General features: G+C 28.4%; 1 pseudogene across 1 annotated transcript; it reads right to left on the minus strand.

The window, feature by feature from the left end:
• Positions 1-1601: 1601 nt before the first annotated feature.
• On the minus strand, positions 1602-3303 carry LOC112280355 (protein mago nashi homolog; annotated as a pseudogene). Its single transcript, XR_016502874.1, has 3 exons — positions 2978-3303; positions 2308-2484; positions 1602-2008 (listed from the first exon to the last, which is right to left on the minus strand). The product of XR_016502874.1 is annotated as a protein mago nashi homolog (transcript).
• Between the last annotated feature and the right edge of the window lie 6372 nt (positions 3304-9675).

Here is a 9675-nt window from a genome sequence, read left to right on the forward strand (position 1 = left end):
TTTTTTAGTCCTTAGTCTTGTTTAAAATTTTATAATTTTCTTATTTTTAGCAATAGCCATTCTAGTTTAATACTATATCATCTTTGAGTGAGTATCTAGTTTTTTCAAGTGATACAAGAGTATATTGATCTTTTAGTTCTTTAAGCTTCATGTCCTTGACAAAGAGGTGAGGTAAGTGACACAATTTTTGATATTTGACATGCCTTCTTTTGATATTTCAACTTCAAAATCATGCACCTTGTCAGGTGGGTGATTTGGTGAATTATCAAGTTTTATATTGAAATATCACAAGATATTGAACTTGCGTTACAAAGGGAATATTACCCAAAAAGGCCATGTTTGAACCCTCCTTAGTTATCATGTATAATAGTCAATAAATGCTATTTCTTGCTTTTCTTTTCTTTTTTTGGATATTAATAAAAAAATAATACCATTCAACTTTTAAACTCACCCTTTTGAAAGGAAATCTAGAGAGTAAATCTACTACCCGTGATCGTGTTCCTGTAAAAGCAATTCATAAAACAATTGTGGATAAAAGAAGGCATAGCTGGTCCCACAGTTCGCTCAATGCTAATTTTTCATGAAGTGAAGCAACCTTCTATCTCACAAGGTATTGGCCTTCCTTCAATCCTGTTGCATGGGGGGCCTTGCATCTAGGTCATTAGAAGAGCCTCTAATGAAGCTAGCCCTAAAAGTGTTCAAAAAGTGCTATGCTAGAATGTGGGAGAGCATGCACAAGACAAAGTCAACCTTCTACATTCCTAAATAAAGTTGAAATTTATGAAAATGATTAATGACACCAACCCAATAATGAAGTGATCTCTAAATATAGGTTGTATTTCTGATCCCTGCACGTGCTTTTCAAAGGCCTTTACGGATCCTGCACATCTTGTTACAACAACTGGGATGCTCGCATTACATCATTACGTCGGGATCCGAAGTTGGGTTACCTACGCTGCCTTGCCTTGAACTTCTGAGCATATCATCTCCTTGGGTGGCAGAAATTGGAACAATAACGGAGGATGGGATCATTTGCCACCAAGACTTTCGCTTCCTCGTTCGTCGATATCAGTTATCTGTAATAATCCTTCGAAATGACGTCTGTTCTGAGTCAGAATCCTTGACAGGTCTGCACGTGGAATAATCTGCACAACTAGGTGATATTTTTGAGGTCAGTATATCTACGACATGGATAACTTTAACGGAAAGGAATGAAGCTGGTGATGAACGACACAAGTACCAGCACGGCCGAGATTGGATCCTTCTTGTCGCAGGAGGTACGCTTGTTGTTGTTCCTGTTCTTGTACTAGACTTCGGTGGTGGGTTGGGCAGCTTCTCTTTGGTGGATATTTCCTGCATTTTACTGATATCCATGTTGTCGCGAGAGGCACTGTAAGATTATGTATCCGAACATGGGACAAGGTTCTGAATGCTGTGAGCTTGGTTCTGGTCTAACGATGCGTTCAGAAAAACTGACAGACACCTTGCGGAAGGGGGGACAGCTTGCCTAACTGATAGGCTACGGTATGTGAATATCCTAGGTGTCTTTGCAAGTGAACGTCACGGCAGGTACGACAAAAACCACAAGTATTGAATTTAAATCATGGCAAAGACATGCAGACTGGAATTTTTATAAATTCTGATTTCTGGCTCATCCAAGTTCGGCCCAATCATAAGCACTCACATCTATACTCACTACATGATTTTTGCTTTTCAAGGCTAGAAGTAAGTTTTCTCCATTACTGTACAAAATTGTTCACCTGCATAGCTGATAAAAAATTCATAATCCTAATAGGTGTTCGCCAAATCTGGCATTACGTGTTCATCTGGCAATCTATTACCCAGGTCGAGACTTGATGAGCCCTTTCCAATCAACTCCAACGATCCCCAGCAATTAGGTTGCTTCAGCTGGATAATAGATCATCTGGTACTTAATGCTAACCAAGAATCAGATAGGCTTGATCTTGAAGTGAAGACCGATCAGCGAGAAGATAAGGCATTTCAAATCCTGCACAGTAAAATCATGCTAAGCAGATGAGAAAAGCTTACATGCATCATTTCTCAATCCAACCGTCAGAACAATGAACACATCTAATACGGGCAGTATCCGCCAACTAAAAATAAGAGTGTAGAATCTCTAACAAAGTAAACAAGGAAACACTATGAAACACCTGGAAATATGGAGGAAACTCGGAAGCCGATTAATAGCTACATAGATTGCCCTAACAAATGAGTCTAATATCAATCGTGCAAATGTTACTCCAAAATGCTTGTTGAACATCAGCTGATGTACAACCTAATACCTACTTGCACAATGTCGTTAAAAATTCGAAGGTCTTCAGGATCTTTGCTGCTCTGTGCATCAAGCAGAGAACCCATTTTGGATGTGGTGAATGGAATAAGATTATTTCCCATCACAGTTTCTAGCTCTTGTCGTCCGATTCGGCCGGGCACAGGCTAGTTGTTGTCGTCTTCCTTTTAAGTCTGGATCAAGAGTCAGCTGAAAGTGAGAACCTGAAAAAATGATCACTTCGAGCTCTTTCCAAAGCATGATCCAATCACAAAACTCTTCAAACCTCAACCCTGCACGAATTGATCTACCACGAATCCATATCAACTGTCAGCTTGAAAAACATCCGTCACATTCTTTCAGCGTTTTAAATTGCCACTGGAAACCTTTCCTTTCATTGCAACACAATTATTCCATTCCAGCCATAATTCAGTATACAGAACGAAGAAAATATCCGACTCCAAATAATCAAATTTAAAGAGAAATATAGGATAAAAGTGACATATTCTAATCTGTAACTTTTTATAAAAAAAAGAAGAAAAAAAAATCAATGAAAAGAACGACAACACGTTAATGGCAAAAACCCTTTCAAAGAGCAAAAAACCCTAATTTAGCTACGTCATGGATGACCATCAGCACAGTTTTCGAATCAAACTCAAACAAGAAGAAACAATGACGAGCAAAGACCTCGCTCTCAGTGATGATGCGGCGGCACTCCTGGAGCGCGGCTTGAGTAAGACAGACCTCCTTGGGAATCATGGTATCTTTCTTATAGTTGGAGTTGTTGGCATAGCGGAGCTTGGCATCGGGACGGAACTCGACCTCCAAAAGTTCATGGCCGAACTTGCCCTTGTGACCGACGTAGTAACGCACATAGAATTCACCCCCCACTCCTTTGCGTGGACTGCCGCCATCGCTGCCTCCCGTTACCAAATTTGCATGCAATCGCGACACATATCAACGCGATGCGTCCTTCTCGGACACTCGTGAGGCAAATTCTTGTAAGTGGAAGGTTTTTCCTGTTTGAATCCCAGTTTCATATTGATAACCTGGAGGCCGGAGGCAGATATTTACACATTTACGAGTCGGGTCAGGGTATGTTTCTGCAGGGTCAGGGCTAAGTGTAAGTTTTATTGAAATTGTCTCATTATACATTTCCATCGAAACTATTTAATTATAATTATATACATTTTTTTGTTTTACTTGAGATTACGGCAAAAAGCACATAATTTTATCGTTACTATTCTATGACCGTTCACTATCTACAATTTCTGATACTTAGTGCTTTCTACATTTTTAAATTGTACAAAATGCATTTAAGAATTATTTAAGACCCTATATGTTCAATTTTGTTAAGTTAAATCTATTCAATCCTCTTATGATGTTGATTTTACTCATGCGTTAATTTATACTTCACTTATTAGTTCAGAAAAACCAAAACAATGCAATACAATAGTAGTAATAAATTATATATATATATATATATATATATATAGTATTGATTTGTATTGTCAAAACTTGTGTAATTGAATGATCATAATGGATGGATTAAATCTCTTGATGCTCAGTGTCCTATATAGTTGTTGAATTCATGAGTGTAGTGTGTTCATGAAAACAGGGAGTGTTTTGGAAGATTGTTACATATAACATCTAATCATTTGTATTTCTATTAAGTGATTATAACATAAGACTTAATATATGGGTTGTTTGATTATTTCTTTTTTGTTGGAAATTGTACAAAGTTTTGGCCTGCAATAACAATTCACTACCCAAAATACATTGTCCTTGGAAGACCATGTCAAAACTAAAAAATAAATACAATAAAATACAATAAAATACATTCAAAAGTATGAAAATGCTAAATAACAAAATTAACAATTTTGTTGACAAATAATGACTCAAAATTATCAAAATTAAATACACAGCTTGAAAAAAATTCATTTACGGATTCTCAATAAAAATACACTGCTACAATTACCTAGAAGGATTTTGAATCATTCAGCTGTCCTTGACTCATTAGGATGTTTGTTACTAAAATAACAACATTTATAATTAAAAATATTGTGCAGGTATTTCAGATCTACAGATTATAATAATTTTGATGAACTATGAAATCTGGAAGAAGAACAAGAATATATATATATATATATATATATAAGGAATTGTTAAATTTATCCAAACATTTATTAAATTTATCCACAAACCATCATTAGTTGAAGATCCAACTACTTTTTTTTATTAGTTTTCAATCCATGCAAATCTAGCATTGGATTTTTTTTTAATAATGGTTAGGATGGGTGGATTGATTTAGTAAATCCTTGGATCAATTTAACAATTCTCAATGTATATACATGAACTACACAAAGAATCTTAAAGATGACTCTCACATCTATATATATATATATATATATATACATAGATAGATATACAAACATGCACACACATCTATGTAAATTTTACTGTGTGAATATTAAAAATTAGATTATCATCACAATTAACTTGTAGGTTTATAAGTGTAACAATGTTCATTGGTTCTCTATTGAGAATCATGTAGAGGTTTTATGTAGAAAATTTAATTGTTTTTCACACATCCAACAAGCTTAAATAGATTTGCCATGAAACTTGACCTCAAAGAAATAAACCCTTTAATTCTTATCATCTTTGTCACCTTCTCATATTGGGAAAAGAAAGGCAGCAAAGAAGAATATGGCACTTATCCACAACTAGCTTGTAGGATTTAGAATCATCTCTACAATAAAGAGTGAAATTTTTGACATTTCGGAGACCAAGCCTTCAACAAGCAAGACACATGTTATTAAAGTAGAACACACAATAAGATACTTTAGTAAATGAATTCCATAGAACACATGAAATGCTCCAATTAATTTGCAAAGCAAAAATTATAGATTAAAATTAATTAGGAATTGGCTAAAGCTATTTCATTTCATTGTCTTCTTTTTTGTTTGTTGAGATCATCTTTATAGTTTTCAAGCTCCAAATGCTTCATTCGTTTATTCTTCCAAGTCACATTTTCATCCATTACTAATTAATAAGAAGCTTAAAGTTTATATGGTAAAAGACATTGATTATGGATGAACAACTTGCTTTTATTTTCAATTTCAAATGTTAACTTTGAAGAATATTTCTTGGCTAATTAAGAGTTTGTACATCAAATTGTTTATGTGGTGCTTTAAATGAGTTAAAAACTATAAGGTTTGGGTTTTTCAATATTAGATAGATAGATAGATAGATAGAAAGTATTACTATTGCCACTATAGTTTTTAATTCCAATTAAAAAAATATTAATATTTTTGACATGTTTTATGTTTAAAAACATATATGCTGAAATTAAATTTAATCTTAGTAAATTAATAAGAATAAATTGTGGTGATATTAAAAACATATATATATATATATATATATATATATATATATATGATAAAAAAATTCAGTAATAAGTATTAGCACCAATTTAAATATTATTTGAACTTATAATGTAGATATTTTTACTTTTCAATTCTTCAAATTTTCTATTTATTAAATATTATTCAAAATGTGTTCAAATAAATAGTATAATTTTTTTATTATTATTTTATTTTATCAAATTTAATGTGTATATTATATTCATCAATCTTTGGTACAATTAATTTAAACTTCAAGAAAAGTTTTAATTTTCATTACTATTCATGTTTATATTTGTTTATAGTTATAAATTATTTAAATTAATACTAAAATTGATGTCTTTTTAAAATTATTTTTAAAATATGTACATATGTAGTTTAAATTATTTAAAATTAAAATTAAAATTAATAACATAATATATTATATATAACTATAATTTATTTTGAAGATTTGTTAAAAATTAAATATATATTTTTAAAGTCTTTAATAATTATTTGAATCTGTTTGCTATAAATAATATAGAATATAATCATAAAAATTAATAACAAGTCATTGAGTATTTGATTGATCTTTTATTCTACATAAAAATCTTCATTTGATTTTTATTACTAAATAATTATAATAAAAAATCAAATAATTAATTCCTAATGTATTGGTTTTGAGACCGTAATATCCCCAATTTATGTTAATTTCTACTTTAAACTATTTTTGCAAAAAAAATAAAATAATAATAATTATTATTTTAGTTTTTTTTTAAAAAAACTCGGCTTTTAGATTAAGAAAATATAAAAGAATAATATTAATAATATTTATTAACAAAAATATTTATCAATTATTTGAGTAAAAATATTTATTGCAAAGCATTTGAAATAAATTCAATATTTAAAAAGGTATATATATATATATATATATATATATATATCATTCTAATGGAATTTCATTTCATTAAGTCTATTGTATATTTATATACATCCACATCTTTAATAAATTATTATTTACTTTTTTCTTTTTCTTGCATTTTAATATTGAATTGGATTTGATGAATGTTATTTTGATATTACATATATTTTATAAATATCATTATTCTATAAAAAATTAGACTACTCATATTATTTATTTGTTTTCTTACAAATATTCAAGTTATTTATGGATCATAAAGATGATGCCTTTTTGAATTTAAAGCTATAGTTTTTTGATCCAAAAACAAACAAGGGAGGTGAAACAGAGGTGATATTGACTTAGTCTCTTGCTGAAAATGGTCATGTTATATTATAAAAAAATAAATGAGTAATTTCAATATATATATATATATATATATATATATTGCACACATTTATACTTATGCGTCTCTGTTGAGTCTATAATTCACTAAAATTCAACTATAGAATTATAAATATTTTAACATGAGGTTGTAGGTTCCTATGATATTGTTATGATAGCATGTCAAGTCAAGTCTATATGAGTTGACGTATCAAAACATTTTCACTTAAGATTTGGATTTTTTTTTCAAGGATTTTATATTATTTCCCAAATTTCCATTATATTGTAAAAATATACCATTTAAAAAATTAAGCTCAAAAAAAAAAAAATTAAAATGATAGTTATAGTTTATAATTCTAAATAGTGCACATAATAATGATAATAATCAGTTAATTAAAAATTAATATCCTAATTTTTTAATATTAATTCAAATTCATGAATAAGATAATGAGTGTATATGTTTTTATAAATGTATAAATTTGGAAAGAAAAGAAAAAAAAAATACTATGAAAAAGTTGTTTCCTACTTGTATTTGTCACAATCTCTTCAACAAAAGATAAAAGCAAAATCTACCTATCTTAAAAGATAGGAACTATTGTAAAAAATACTAAAATAAATACCACACAATGCAAAATATGTGAAATATCCAAATATTTAATAAAAATCTTTTAATACCTAAATAAATCTTAAATACATGGGAGTATTTAGATATGTTCTTTAATGGTGTTGTTTTATAATAAGTATCTTTTTACTAAGGTAATTGTCTTACAAATACCCTTTTTTATAACATTTTCTTCAGCAAATCAAGGCATTCAATACAGGAAGTAGTTCCTTATATAAGTACTTTCACAACTTACTTATAGATCTAGTTAATAATGTCATACCACCTTTGCATGTTAAGCTAATAACAAACACAATAAGTGGTAATTGTCTTTTATGATTCCACTATTATATAAAGTGAATTCTTGCTTGAGAATGCATGAGATACCTAGGTGTAGAAGATAAATAAAAAATGTAACAATAAGATCCAACCAAGTTTAATACAACCTTAATTAAATTCTTATTAATCCTTAAAAATTCTAATCAAAATTTTACCAATTAAAAAGAAATTTAAATAAAATTACAAAAGATTTATAAAAAACCATAAATTAAATTTTAAAAAATAATAAAGAAATTATAAAAAAATAAAAAAATAAAAAATTTAAAGAAATAAAAATAATCTTACAGAAATATTTTAAAAAAAAATTTAAAAAATTAAAAATCTTAAAGAAATATTAAAAATTAAAATCCTAAATAAATTCTAAGTAAATCCTAAGTAAATCCTAAGTAAATCCTAATCAAATCTTAATTTTACCTTAATCAAATTCTAATAAAATTCTAACAATCTTAAACAAATCTTAATAAAATTCTAATCATATTTTGATTAAATTTAAGACTAAATCCTAATGAAATCTTAACCAAATTCTAATCAATCTTAATCAAATCTTAATCAAATCCTAATGAAATTTTAATAAAATTCTAAACAATCTCAAGTAAATTCTAAATAAATGTTAATAAATCATTATAGTTGTTTTAGAAATTCGATAAACATTAATTAAACTATCAATTTTAATTGAAATTTTACTTTGATTTCAATCCACATGTAGTTAACAAGCATATAAAATTCAAGAAGAATCAAACTCACCAACTAAAAGCAAAGCTTCCAAAACCTCTTGGATATTGGCTGCCCTTATTTTTTAACTTAAATATTGATATTCCAAGTAATTTTTCTTTGCTAAATCATTCAATTGCTTTAAAATTTGATTGGTGTGTAGGTTTTTAAGTCTAAATTGCTCTCACTAATTTTGCTTCAATCAAACCAATATATATTGTAAGATTATAAAAGCCTTCATTGATCCTAAATTTTAACTATCTAATTCCAAAATCTACAAAAACCCTTACAATCTTCAATCTAATTATTTGATTGATATCAAATTTTTTATGCACATTCAAAAAAAGTACAATAAAAAATTAACAAAATTTTACCTATAAATATGCTATGATATTCATACAATCTTCAAATTTGTGATTTTATTTATTTATTTATTTATTTCTTAAAATCCAAATTCACTAAATAATCTCTCATTTTTAAGAGCTTTCAAAACCTGAATATGCCTTCAAATCATGTAAAATCAACTCTCAAAATCCTTTTGCAAGTATTCTTTCAAAATTCACTCTCTAATCAACTAAAAAATCTTAAAGTTACTGTACGTGCATAATTTTGTATCTTAAGATTGATTTCAATCTTGATTCATGATCAAGTTTCTCCATGTATTAATTCTTTATACTTTGAGCTGATTTTTGCTAAAAACTATTTTTAATCTCTTCTTAAAAATTCCTATATTAATTATATAACTTATTTACTTTGATTAGACTCACTTAAGTCCCTACAAAATAAATAAAAGTTTCTTCTTCAAAAAGGTGTCACAAACATACATACTTACTTTAATAATTACCTATATGATTAAATAGAAGTATGTAAAAGTAGATTAATTTTATAATATCTTTTAGAAAAGCTTCTTAGAAGCTTTATAGATACATTTTTGACTTTATATGTATTTATAGTTGACTTTTAGGTTAGAAACTTAGTCAATAAATTAGCCACATATCACATGTATAGGTAGCTTGTAGAATAAGCTAACTATGTAGTACACACATAGAAAACTTATCTTACGAGTTAAGAC

Source organism: Physcomitrium patens, chromosome 1, assembly GCF_059467195.1.
Source record: "Physcomitrium patens ecotype Gransden chromosome 1, ASM5946719v1, whole genome shotgun sequence".
NCBI lineage: Eukaryota > Viridiplantae > Streptophyta > Bryopsida > Funariales > Funariaceae > Physcomitrium > Physcomitrium patens.